The following is a 13,741-nucleotide window of genomic DNA, read 5'->3' as shown; positions in this document are numbered from 1 at the left end:
GGCACAGGGGCCCGACCTGCTGCCGCACAACGCCAGCCCCTGGCTTTCTAACGACTTTAAATCGTAACTAACAATTAGGATGATCTGTAAGAAAGATGCTTTAGATCTACACTAATTTACTAACTACCAGCTAGTCTTGGGTGGCTATTGAGTATGTGAAATATTGCTGACACACACACACACAAAAAACTAAATTTTAAAATTTAACCTTACTTAACTGAAAGTAGAAAACAAAAGACCAGTGCTAAGGTTTTATATTAATGACATTTTGGAATGATAACACTGTATCCATCCTGAGGCATTATTAGAACTTTAGCTGCTTTTTAGAAGTTACATAAGTGAGTCACAAGATTACACTGTTGGACAGCACAATGCTAGAATTACACATCTGATTTAGTTATGTAGACTGCTCACTACAAGGCTGCTTTTTTGGTCTAAAAACTTTTTTGTTTTAGTTTTATTTGAGAAGCAAAGAATCATACAGAGAGCTCTTATCCAATGGGTCACTGCTCCAATGTCCACAACCAGGACTGAGCCAGGCAGAAGCCAGAGGCTGCAACCTGGACCAGGTTTCCCACACAGGTAGCAGGAATTCGAGCCAGAAGCAGAAGCAGCGCTGGACCACAAAGCCACTCTCTGATGTGGGATGTAGGCACCCCAGGAGGCAACAACTACTCGGCCAAATGCCACTTAAGATGCTTGGTGAGCTTCTTATCTTGGCAGAAATAGAGGCAAAATCCACATTGCTTTAATTTTAAAATGTGCAAAATCCAGATATAACTTACTCAAAAACACATGAGGCACTGACTTTCTATGTACTTAGACGGCTAAGTAATTTTATCGACAATATACATGGACGCACACCGTGGTTGTCCAATCAGCTCATCTTCCAGGGCAGCTCTGGCAGAACAGGCCCACCCGGCAGCCTGGCTGCGACTACCCGTTTTACACAGCCATTAGGCTGCCTTGCTTCAGCCTCAGATGTGTGCATGAGTTTAAGACTGGAAGAAAATTAAAATGTGACTGAGAGTCTATTTCCAAACTTTAAAAAGCAGCTAAGCTGTTTGTTTTCACATGAATACCAAATTGAGGGAAAGTGAGACAGCTGTCTGTACAACTGTGATGCAGCAATTCAGACAGGGGAACGTGGCTTTCATAAAAACCTCAGGGGAACAGCGGTTGTTATGTAGTACTTGCTGAAGCCTTTACTTAGTGGAGGGTTAAGCCTGTGATTATGAAGGAAACTGAAAGTATAACCGCAAAACTTAAAGGAATAATAGGAAGGAGTGAAGATAGGCAAGAGAGATGGGGTCGGATGGGAAGTATCATGCTCTGAAACCACACACGTGAAATACATGACACAGGTTCCCTTCACACATTCCCACAAGGTCTCTGGAACCTCGGTGTTTTTACTGAGCACGAGGTGTATTAACCCCCTGGACTCCTTTGCCGAGCCAAGCGCTGGACAGCACCGTCACAGCATTGTGACACGCGCTCTTTCCAACCGATGAGGGTAGGATCATTCTGCTGTATTTACTCACAGAGCACTAACTCTTGAAAACCCTTCTCAGGAACCTGAAGTCAACCGCGCCTTGCCTGAGAGCTGAGGCCCGTTCCGCCAAGCCACCCATGAGGAGCTTGAACAACCCATTCCTAAAATGACAGGACCAAAATGCCACCCATACATATTAACCCTGAATGTAAATGGCTTAAGCTCAATCAGACAGCATAGATTAGTAGACTGGATTAAAAACCAAAACCCATCTATTTGTTGTCTAGAAGAGATACATTTCACCAACAAAAATCAGTGGAAACTGTTGTCGCATGGGTTTTGATGTTTTTGCTAGTTTCATCTCTTCAAAACACGTTCTTCTGATTAAATCATTCAATGACTCATAGATCATACAGTAGCATCATTTTTTGCAAGAAGGTTCTTGATTTTCATTTCTTTAGCTGCATGTTAGTCATTTAGCAGCATGTTATTTAACTTCATGGTGTTGTTGATTTCTTTTCTTTCTGATGTTGATTTTGTTCTGTGGCTTTTCATTTAAGGGGATGTATAGTAGCTGTGTAATGGAGGCTGTCATATCTATTAACACATTTAACTTCATGGCATTGTAAATTTCTATTTTTCTTTCTATTGTTGATTTTGTATTATGACTTTTTATTTAAGGGGATGTACAGCAGCTGTGAAATGGAGACTAACATCCAGATGTGAGGATACAATGTAGTATGCATTTCTACTTCCAAAGATGGACTTTCAATGAAACTGTTCGCTATATCTTGACAATAGGATGCTGGACTCTCTGCCATTGTCCATGCCCGCAATGATGGACATATGACTGTGTATGAAGAACTATACTTTAGTAAATGACATAGAGGAACTAGGTGGGGGATGGGAACTGGGACTGGGATAAGGGAAATACTAGGAGCCTATGGAACTGTATCATAAAATGATAATAATAATAGTAATAATAATAATAAAATGTAAAATGTGTAAAAAATGAATGAGGAAGAAAACACCCAGGTTTCTGGACAGCCACAGACAAGTATCCATCCTCCTCCTGTCTCATTTGCTGAGCTGTACTGTAATTTCTATTTCCTTCTCTCAGCTTCCAGTATTTCGAAGAACAAGCTAGTCATTCCATCCTTGTTTTATGAATAAATGTTGAACAAATGAACAGTGGCTAACTGGGTGAAAAAGACTATGCAAAGCAGCCTGGGCCCAAGCTGGCCCATCTCACACCACGGCATCATTCCAGAGCAAATCCCATAATTCCAAAGTTTCAGGGGAAAACATGGATGATAATTTAGCTGGGAAAACTTTGAAATGCACACACAGATTTTTCATAAGAATTGTTTTCTGTGAACTCTTCAAAAGGCCCTATGTATCCCACGTTATGCTCCGAGTAAATCAACCTAGCCCAACCCTCCCCCCTTTCTGGTTTAACACTTAACAGGTGAAAGAAACCAAACATGGCAGTGTAAACATATCTCCTTTTAGCACACAATCACACATGTACACAGAAATGGAAGGCAGAAGGAAGACGAACTACACAATGCGCCAAATCAGAAAAGCCCTGGAATCTGCATTAGTCAGTATTGGACTTATTTGTGTTTTTCTTTGAACTCTGAAACACAACTAGCAGGTATTAGTGGGCCCACTCTCGTCCAATGTTTCTGGTATAATCTTATCTTCGTATCTGCACTGATATCTGTAAATCAGTAAATTCTCAAAGACACTTGAGGAGGAAAGATGTGAACTGAAAAAGCAAATAAAACATTTTTTAAACATGTGATTCTTCACAGTAAATGTGGTTTCTGGAATGCAAAAGAAAAAATTCTAACCACCCTCAGCATTACAGTGATAATCACATTGAAAACACGAATTCCTAGACGGCAAGATTAAGAATGATTAGAACTCCTATCAGGAAGGGAAGTAATAAAACACAGACTATCACATTATCTTCTCTAAATACAGGCCTGTGTGGCAGCAGGGCTGGAATAAACTGAACCTTTCATTCTGAGGAGCTGGAGGAAAATGAGAACCCTGTGCTGAACCTAGGGGGAAAATGTCCGTCAGATGCAGACAAAGAACCAGGAACGCGGGTTCTCCAGCAGGCACCGCTTCGTGCCGTATGATTCATCCTCCAGTGACCCCACTTCCATTTTGCTCTTGTTTCCAATGAACCTGCCCTTACATCAGGTTTCCAGACACATCAAAGACACTTGTCTTCACTAAGCTTTTGCTTAAGTATAATTTGCCCTCAACATGCAACAGTTAAGTATGCAATTCTGTTTTCTCTCTCAGAATACACTTTCCCAATTTATGACCAAGGAAATGTCAATGTCATGTAGAAACTATTATACATTACACTGTCTGTAACTTAGAGCTGTGTTCCAAGCATAAAACAATCAGGATGGTGGAGAGCCCGCCAGTGCCCTGCCAGCCTGAGCCACATGCGGCGACCGTGCCATGTGCAGAGACATCCCAAGCCTCCAGCCTAAGATGTGGCAGCCCACCAGGCTGCCCCCCTGTGACACAAGGATCGCCGGACACACACAGGGAAGCTGGCAGCTCTGTGTGCTTGGATTAGTAAAGTGCTAATGTTCACTATTATTTAAGAGATACATTCATTTTGCTGAGGAAAGGTTGTCCCAGAATTCATAACTGAATTCTTTACTTTCCTACTATATAGTAAAAATAAGGAAAAAAACTATATTGTTAATCTGGTTTGGTTAGTAAGACTTTAATGAAGGTGCTTAAACCAATATTTAGAAGGAAAGCAGCAAAACAAAGAAACTGACTTTTGCCCTCAACATCCTGTTCTGACGCCAGCCTTGTTTCTTGCCAGTTTGGTGACCTGAGATGTGTTCCCTACTATCTTCAGGTTTGTTTTCTTGCTTGCTAACAACAGCAATGATACTGAGACAATGACTTTAACACACAAGACATTTACAAGGCATTTGTCCATGACAACTGCACACCGCCCAAATGCCACAGCATTTCAGGAGTATTTCCCCTCAAAGAGCTCATGCTGCCTAAGGAAGGCAGAGCAAGAGCTAACATTTACCAGCTCGTACTGGGGCCAGACAATGCAGTATTCTGGAACAATCTCATGGACTGAGTAAACTCCTTACACACTTTCTTCCCTAATTTAAGTACAGGCCAGTCTTTTAAACTGAAATTTGTGTGGCAACTGCATACTGAGAATACTTCAATGAGACAAAAACTGCTTTTGGAAGCTGAATACCAAAGTGGAAAATCAAATCTTTGTAATTCGACAGTGTATCTCAATCTATGTTTAGAATCCTTTTTCTTTTCTTCTTTAAAACTGTGCTGAGTTTGTTTGAAATACAGACTGCCCCCATCCACTGGTCACTTCTCTACTGCCCAGAACAGTGGCATCTTGGCCCTGAAGGGACCAGGAGCTCAGCACAGCGCTCCCACACCGATGGCGAGCATCCAAATCCCGCAGCCGAGAGCTGCTGCCTCTCGGGGTGCGTATCAGCAGGAAGCTGGACTGGAAGCAGAGCCAGGGTTGGACACCAGGGGTGGGTGTCCTGAACACCCACCTGACCAAGTAAAGCTTTGCTCCTAATTTATTTTATTTATTTCACTATTTAGTTGCTTACGTTTTCTTGTAATTTAGTTTGCTCTTTAATTCCTACATAGTAGTATGATTTAGAATATCAGAAATCAAAGCAATTCAAATTAGCCCGGTAAATTCTTCTTCTAAATCTGCACTACCTTGTCTCTCCCTTGTTAGCCGTCTGCCTCTCTGACCGTGGCACTGCACACTTGCCTAGGCCAAGAACTGCCTTCCACAGCAGAACATGGTTCCCTCAGCTCCGTCTGCTGCTGTGCAAGCACACATTCCTCCACTGCGCACAGTGACTACCGGACCTCATTCCTGCCTTCTCCGCACCTCCATCTTGTCAGCAAACTTATTCTACACAGTTTTACTCTTCCTCCTTTTTCTTAAAGTCCTTTTTTATTACAAGCCTTCCCAAAATTAAGTCATGTGAGGAGTTTCTCAGTGTGGGGACCAACCATATCTACAAAAGTTAGAACTGCAATTCCACTATTACAAAAATATCTTGGTGGATTTTTTTACATATCAAACATATGACTAATATGCTTTTTGTTCTTTAAAACATTTGTTTAAGAGGCTTGAAAGCATATCATTGCCAACACCGTTTTATAAAAACTCAACGAGCTTACAGTTCCTTACAAAGAATGTGACCCAAGATAGGACTTTGCACAGCGTATTTACAACGATATTAGTTCCCAGAGCTCTGTGTGACCTGACACCACTCACCATCATTTATCTTCCTTTATTTCCCCCAGAGAGAAAGTTCAGTTGCTTTGCAAGTCACTTCTCTCTAGTCCAGAAAAGGATAAAGGGAAAGGAAATTCGTGTGATAAATTCAGTGATCCAAGCATACTTATTTTTGGGGGGTTGTTAACTTATGCTTGGAAAATCTTAGCTTGCTTTGGCTCCATTTAAAAAATCTCTCTGAGAAAACAGCTGAGCCTACTCTGATGTTAGCCAGATTTAACATTCTGGCCTTCAAAATCAATATAAATGTGAAACAATTTTTTAAGTTTTCTTTTTAAAAATAAATCCAAATTAAGTGTAATGGGGCAGCAGTCTTCGGAGCTCTTGCTATGGTATCGAAGGAACTAATGAAAGACCCAGAGTTTATACTATAATGTCTTGAACTTGCAGAACACTTTCTCATACCGATATATGAAAAGTAAGAAACAATGAACAAAAGACAAAACCTAGTCTTTGGTTTGGTGTTTAGTGCAGCTGTAGCATCGAGTTGTTTCACAGTACTTACTAAATGAACATGTTCTCCATTAAATTAAGAAAGAATAATTCACCAGGAACTGTGACAGTGAAAACCTCTCACTAGTATCCCCAGTGCCTGTAATAGTGCCCAGTGTTGAATGAAGCAAGGAGTCAATATTTTGCTTTCTCCCCGGCCGGTTGCTGTATTTCAGATCCGGTACATAATGAGGCCTACCCAGAGCAGACTCCAGACAAACAGACTCAGCTTTCATAACATGAGAGAGAGAGGAAAAACAATGATTATTTTCTTGAACAGAGATGGAATTACATGAGCCTGTAGACTGCCTGTACCAGAGGCTGGGTAGGAAGTTAGCGGCAGGCAGGGTGAGGTCATTCCATAAGCAAGGGGCAGCAAGCAAGGAAGCGCCAGTGAGTGGCTGGGCACATCGGGAATGCAGGGATTTTCATCCCAGCCACATTTTCCAAGAATACAGCCCAGCTGTCTTCTCACAGAAAGGCAGGGTGAGCACAGGAACTGCCTTCCCTGCAGTCAGGTTGTGTGCTCAGCACCGTAACTGCCTCACCCCTCCCCTCTCCTGCCATTCAATTCATTACTTTCTATTAATTTTTTTTTAAATTATTTGAGAGGCATAGGTCGGGAGCGAGGAGAGAGAGAGAGAGAGAGAGAAAGACAGAGAGTAGTGAATTATCTTCCATCCATTGTTTCACTCTCTGAGTGCCCACAATGGCTATAACTGGGGCAGGATGAATCTAGGAGCCTGGAACTCAATCCAGATCTCCCCCATGGCAGGCAGAAATCCATCTACTTGAGCCATTACTGCTTCATCCTAAAGAATGAGTGACACTGGAACCTGAACCCAGGCACCCTGAAAGGGCATGTAGGTGGTCCAGCTGGCATCTTATCCTCTCTGCCCAATGTGCAGCCCTCCTCCGTCGGCTTCAGCCTGCTTCCCACACCCTGTGCTCTGTGCCCAGCGCCCTGCAGTTTCTTTTGCCCTCATAGGAATGAATGAGTTCGAGGTCTCTGAACCTCTGTTCCATTCTTTCCCTCATCCATCCTCCCACTCTGATGGCCATATTCCCGGGGAAGCTTGATTCCTTCCCTGGTTGTTGTGTGGTAACGCTGGGGCTCCAGGCTCTTTGTGTCACATCTGCCCCTTAGGTGAGATCGCCCATGCTCACAGGGTTGTGTGGTTGGTCTTACGCTCTCCCAAGGACCTGAAGCAATCAAGGAGGACAGAAGATGTTACATGGAGGCAAATTTGAGGAAAACAGAAATGTTTACTGCTGCTTGTTTTTCCCTTATGATTGTGTTGGGGCTTATTCTGAGTGGAGACTTGGACATTTAAAGTCAAAGGTAATTTTTTTGAAGTCGATTTACTATTTCAAAGTATTACAAAGAGAGGAAAGGAGAGGAGAGAGAGGAGGAGGATAGGGAAGAGAGAGAAGGAGACAGAGAAATGGAAAGACAAAGGGGGAGGAAGGGGAGCTGGGAAAAAGAGAGGGACAGAGGAGGAGAAGAAGGAAAGAGGTGGAGGAGAGAGAGAAAGAGGGAAGGAGAGAGGAAGAGGGAAGGAGAGAGGAAGAGGTGGAGGAGAGAGGAAGAGGGGAGGAGAGAGAGGAAGAGGGGAGGAGAGAGGAAGAGGGGAGGAGAGAGGAAGAGGTGGAGGAGAGAGGAAGAGGGGAGGAGAGAGGAAGAGGGAAGGAGAGAGGAAGAGGGGAGGAGAGAGGAAGAGGGAAGGAGAGAGGAAGAGGGAAGGAGAGAGGAAGAGGGGAGGAGAGAGAGGAAGAGGGAAGGAGAGAGAGGAAGAGGTGGAGGAGAGAGGAAGAGGGAAGGAGAGAGGAAGAGGGAAGGAGAGAGGAAGAGGGAAGGAGAGAGGAAGAGGGAAGGAGAGAGGAAGAGGGGAGGAGAGAGAGAGAGGAAGAGGGAAGGAGAGAGGAAGAGGGAAGGAGAGAGGAAGAGGGAAGGAGAGAGAGGAAGAGGGGAGGAGAGAGGAAGAGGGAAGGAGAGAGGAAGAGGGAAGGAGAGAGGAAGAGGGAAGGAGAGAGGAAGAGGGGAGGAGAGAGAGGAAGAGGGAAGGAGAGAGGAAGAGGGAAGGAGAGAGGAAGAGGGAAGGAGAGAGAGGAAGAGGGGAGGAGAGAGGAAGAGGGAAGGAGAGAGGAAGAGGGGAGGAGAGAGGAAGAGGGAAGGAGAGAGAGGAAGAGGGAAGGAGAGAGAGGAAGAGGGGAGGAGAGAGGAAGAGGGAAGGAGAGAGAGGAAGAGGGGAGGAGAGAGGAAGAGGGGAGGAGAGAGAGGAAGAGGGGAGGAGAGAGGAAGAGGGAAGGAGAGAGGAAGAGGGAAGGAGAGAGAGGAAGAGGGAAGGAGAGAGGAAGAGGGAAGGAGAGAGGAAGAGGGAAGGAGAGAGGAAGAGGAAGGAGAGAGAGGAAGAGGGGAGGAGAGAGGAAGAGGGAAGGAGAGAGAGGAAGAGGGAAGGAGAGAGGAAGAGGGAAGGAGAGAGGAAGAGGGAAGGAGAGAGAGGAAGAGGGGAGGAGAGAGGAAGAGGGAAGGAGAGAGAGGAAGAGGGGAGGAGAGAGGAAGAGGGAAGGAGAGAGAGGAAGAGGGAAGGAGAGAGGAAGAGGGAAGGAGAGAGGAAGAGGTGGAGGAGAGAGGAAGAGGGGAGGAGAGAGAGGAAGAGGGGAGGAGAGAGGAAGAGGGGAGGAGAGAGGAAGAGGTGGAGGAGAGAGGAAGAGGGGAGGAGAGAGAGGAAGAGGGAAGGAGAGAGGAAGAGGGAAGGAGAGAGGAAGAGGGAAGGAGAGAGAGGAAGAGGGAAGGAGAGAGAGGAAGAGGGGAGGAGAGAGAGGAAGAGGGGAGGAGAGAGAGGAAGAGGGGAGGAGAGAGAGGAAGAGGGGAGGAGAGAGAGGAAGAGGGGAGGAGAGAGGAAGAGGGAAGGAGAGAGAGGAAGAGGGAAGGAGAGAGGAAGAGGGAAGGAGAGAGAGGAAGAGGGAAGGAGAGAGGAAGAGGGAAGGAGAGAGGAAGAGGTGGAGGAGAGAGGAAGAGGGGAGGAGAGAGAGGAAGAGGGGAGGAGAGAGGAAGAGGGGAGGAGAGAGGAAGAGGTGGAGGAGAGAGGAAGAGGGGAGGAGAGAGAGGAAGAGGGAAGGAGAGAGGAAGAGGGAAGGAGAGAGGAAGAGGGAAGGAGAGAGAGGAAGAGGGAAGGAGAGAGAGGAAGAGGGGAGGAGAGAGAGGAAGAGGGGAGGAGAGAGGAAGAGGGGAGGAGAGAGAGGAAGAGGGGAGGAGAGAGGAAGAGGAAGGAGAGAGGAAGAGGGAAGGAGAGAGAGGAAGAGGGGAGGAGAGAGGAAGAGGGGAGGAGAGAGGAAGAGGGAAGGAGAGAGAGGAAGAGGGAAGGAGAGAGGAAGAGGGAAGGAGAGAGAGGAAGAGGGAAGGAGAGAGGAAGAGGGAAGGAGAGAGGAAGAGGTGGAGGAGAGAGGAAGAGGGGAGGAGAGAGAGGAAGAGGGGAGGAGAGAGGAAGAGGGGAGGAGAGAGAAGAGGTGGAGGAGAGAGGAAGAGGGGAGGAGAGAGAGGAAGAGGGGAGGAGAGAGGAAGAGGGGAGGAGAGAGGAAGAGGGAAGGAGAGAGAGGAAGAGGGGAGGAGAGAGGAAGAGGGAAGGAGAGAGAGGAAGAGGGAAGGAGAGAGGAAGAGGGGAGGAGAGAGGAAGAGGGAAGGAGAGAGGAAGAGGTGGAGGAGAGAGGAAGAGGGGAGGAGAGAGAGGAAGAGGGGAGGAGAGAGGAAGAGGGGAGGAGAGAGGAAGAGGGAAGGAGAGAGGAAGAGGGAAGGAGAGAGAAGAGGGAAGGAGAGAGAGGAAGAGGGAAGGAGAGAGAGGAAGAGGGAAGGAGAGAGGAAGAGGGGAGGAGAGAGGAAGAGGGGAGGAGAGAGAGGAAGAGGGGAGGAGAGAGGAAGAGGGGAGGAGAGAGGAAGAGGGGAGGAGTGAGGAAGAGGGAGGAGAGAGAGGAAGAGGGAGGAGAGAGGAAGAGGGGAGGAGAGAGGAAGAGGTGGAGGAGAGAGGAAGAGGGGAGGAGAGAGAGGAAGAGGGAAGGAGAGAGGAAGAGGGAAGGAGAGAGAGGAAGAGGGGAGGACGAGAGGAAGAGGGGGAGGAAGAGAGGAAGAGGGAAGGAGAGAGGAAGAGGTGGAGGAGAGAGGAAGAGGGGAGGAGAAGAGAGGAAGAGGGAAGGAGAGAGGAAGAGGGAAGGAGAGAGGAAGAGGGGAGGAGAGAGAGGAAGAGGGAAGGAGAGAGGAAGAGGTGGAGGAGAGAGGAAGAGGGGAGGAGAGAGAGGAAGAGGGAAGGAGAGAGGAAGAGGAAGGAGAGAGGAAGAGGGAAGGAGAGAGAGGAAGAGGGGAGGAGAGAGGAAGAGGGGGGAGAGAGAGGAAGAGGGGAGGAGAGAGGAAGAGGGAAGGAGAGAGGAAGAGGTGGAGGAGAGAGGAAGAGGGGAGGAGAGAGAGGAAGAGGGAAGGAGAGAGGAAGAGGGAAGGAGAGAGGAAGAGGGGAGGAGAGAGAGAAGAGGGAAGGAGAGAGGAAGAGGGGAGGAGAGAGGAAGAGGGAAGGAGAGAGAGGAAGAGGGGAGGAGAGAGAGGAAGAGGAAGGAGAGAGGAAGAGGGAAGGAGAGAGGAAGAGGGGAGGAGAGAGAGGAAGAGGGGAGGAGAGAGGAAGAGGGGAGGAGAGAGAGGAAGAGGGAAGGAGAGAGGAAGAGGGGAAGGAGAGAGGAAGAGGTGGAGGAGAGAGGAAGAGGGGAGGAGAGAGAGGAAGAGGGGAGGAGAGAGGAAGAGGGGAGGAGAGAGGAAGAGGGGAGGAGAGAGGAAGAGGTGGAGGAGAGAGGAAGAGGGGAGGAGAGAGAGGAAGAGGGAAGGAGAGAGGAAGAGGAAGGAGAGAGGAAGAGGGAAGGAGAGAGGAAGAGGGAAGGAGAGAGGAAGAGGGAAGGAGAGAGGAAGAGGGAAGGAGAGAGGAAGAGGTGGAGGAGAGAGGAAGAGGGGAGGAGAGAGAGGAAGAGGGAGGAGAGAGGAAGAGGGGAGGAGAGAGGAAGAGGGAAGGAGAGAGGAAGAGGGAAGGAGAGAGAGGAAGAGGGAAGGAGAGAGGAAGAGGGGAGGAGAGAGGAAGAGGGGAGGAGAGAGAGGAAGAGGGGAAGGAGAGAGGAAGAGGGGAGGAGAGAGGAAGAGGGGAGGAGAGAGGAAGAGGGGAAGGAGAGAGAGGAAGAGGGAGGAGAGAGGAAGAGGGGAGGAGAGAGGAAGAGGTGGAGGAGAGAAGGAAGAGGGGAGGAGAGAGAGGAAGAGGGAAGGAGAGAGGAAGAGGGAGGAGAGAGGAAGAGGGGAGGAGAGAGGAAGAGGGGAGGAGAGAGGAAGAGGGAAGGAGAGAGGAAGAGGTGGAGGAGAGAGGAAGAGGGGAGGAGAGAGAGGAAGAGGGAAGGAGAGAGGAAGAGGGAAGGAGAGAGGAAGAGGGGAGGAGAGAGAGGAAGAGGGAAGGAGAGAGAGGAAGAGGTGGAGGAGAGAGGAAGAGGGGAGGAGAGAGGAAGAGGGGAGGAGAGAGGAAGAGGTGGAGGAGAGAGGAAGAGGGAGGAGAGAGGAAGAGGGAGGAGAGAGGAAGAGGAGGAGGAGAGAGGAAGAGGGAAGGAGAGAGGAAGAGGTGGAGGAGAGAGGAAGAGGGGAGGAGAGAGGAGAGGGAGGAGAGAGGAAGAGGGGAGGAGAGAGGAAGAGGGAGAGGAGAGAGAGAGGAAGAGGTGGAGGAGAGAGGAAGAGGGGAGGAGAGAGGAAGGAAGAGGGAGGAGAGGGAAGAGGGAAGAGAGAGGAGAGGGAGGAGAGAGGAAGAGGAGGAGAGAGGAAGAGGGAAGGAGAGAGAGGAAGAGGGGAAGGAGAGAGGAAGAGGGGAGGAGAGAGGAAGAGGGGAGGAGAGAGAGGAAGAGGGAAGGAGAGAGGAAGAGGGAAGGAGAGAGGAAGAGGGGAGGAGAGAGAGGAAGAGGGAAGGAGAGAGGAAGAGGGAAGGAGAGAGAGAAGAGGGAAGGAGAGAGGAAGAGGGAAGGAGAGAGAGAGGTGGAGGAGAGAGGAAGAGGGGAGGAGAGAGGAAGAGGGGAGGAGAGAGGAAGAGGGGAGGAGAGAGGAAGAGGGGAGGAGAGAGGAAGAGGGGAGGAGAGAGTGAAGAGGGAAGGAGAGAGGAAGAGGGAAGGAGAGAAGAGGGGAGGAGAGAGAGGAAGAGGGAAGGAGAGAGGAAGAGGGAAGGAGAGAGGAAGAGGGGCAGGAGAGAGAGGAAGAGGGAAGGAGAGAGGAAGAGGGAAGGAGAGAGAGGAAGAGGGGAAGGAGAGAGGAAGAGGAAGGAGAGAGGAAGAGGTGGAGGAGAGAGGAAGGGGAGGAGGAGAGAGGAAGAGGGGAGGAGAGAGGAAGAGGGGAGGAGAGAGGAAGAGGTGGAGGAGAGAGGAAGAGGGGAGGAGAGAGAGGAAGAGGGGAGGAGAGAGGAAGAGGGGAGGAGAGAGGAAGAGGGAAGGAGAGAGAGGAAGAGGGAGGAGAGAGGAAGAGGGAAGGAGAGAGAGGAAGAGGGAAGGAGAGAGAAGAGGGGAGGAGAGAGGAAGAGGGAAGGAGAGAGGAAGAGGTGGAGGAGAGAGGAAGAGGGGAGGAGAGAGAGGAAGAGGGAGGAGAGAGGAAGAGGGGAGGAGAGAGGAAGAGGGAAGGAGAGAGGAAGAGGGAGGAGAGAGGAAGAGGGAAGGAGAGAGAGGAGAGGGAAGGAGAGAGAGAGGAAGAGGAAGGAGAGAGGAAGAGGGGAGGAGAGAGGAAGAGGGGAGGAGAGAGAGGAAGAGGGGAGGAGAGAGGAAGAGGGAGGAGAGAGGAAGAGGGGAGGAGAGAGGAAGAGGGGAGGAGAGAGAGGAAGAGGGGAGGAGAGAGGAAGAGGGGAGGAGAGAGGAAGAGGTGGAGGAGAGAGGAAGAGGGGAGGAGAGAGAGGAAGAGGGAAGGAGAGAGGAAGAGGGAAGGAGAGAGGAAGAGGGGAGGAGAGAGAGGAAGAGGGAAGGAGAGAGGAAGAGGTGGAGGAGAGAGGAAGAGGGAGGAGAGAGAGGAAGAGGGAAGGAGAGAGGAAGAGGGAAGGAGAGAGGAAGAGGGAAGGAGAGAGAGGAAGAGGGGAGGAGAGAGGAAGAGGGGAGGAGAGAGAGGAAGAGGGGAGGAGAGAGGAAGAGGGAAGGAGAGAGGAAGAGGTGGAGGAGAGAGGAAGAGGGGAGGAGAGAGAGGAAGAGGGAAGGAGAGAGGAAGAGGGAAGGAGAGAGGAAGAGGGAAGGAGAGAGGAAGAGGGAAGGAGAGAGAGGAAGAGGGAAGGAGAGAGAGGAAGAGGGGAGGAGAGAGGAAGAGGGAAGGAGAGAGAGGAAGAGGGAAGGAGAGAGGAAGAGGGGAGGAGAGAGGAAGAGGGAGGAGAGAGAGG

The 13,741-nt window shown here is 49.1% G+C and overlaps 1 protein-coding gene across 1 annotated transcript in view; it reads right to left on the bottom strand.

The window, feature by feature from the left end:
• HMCN1 (hemicentin 1) overlaps window positions 1-13,741 on the bottom strand; it is a 366,339-nt gene that overhangs the window by 275,000 nt on the left and 77,598 nt on the right. The gene's annotated exons all lie outside the window — the stretch shown is intronic.

Source organism: Ochotona princeps, chromosome 10 (assembly GCF_030435755.1).
Source record: "Ochotona princeps isolate mOchPri1 chromosome 10, mOchPri1.hap1, whole genome shotgun sequence".
Taxonomy (NCBI): domain Eukaryota; kingdom Metazoa; phylum Chordata; class Mammalia; order Lagomorpha; family Ochotonidae; genus Ochotona; species Ochotona princeps.
Note: the sequence above shows the minus strand (reverse complement) of the source record. Positions and strands in the feature narration are given on the sequence as shown.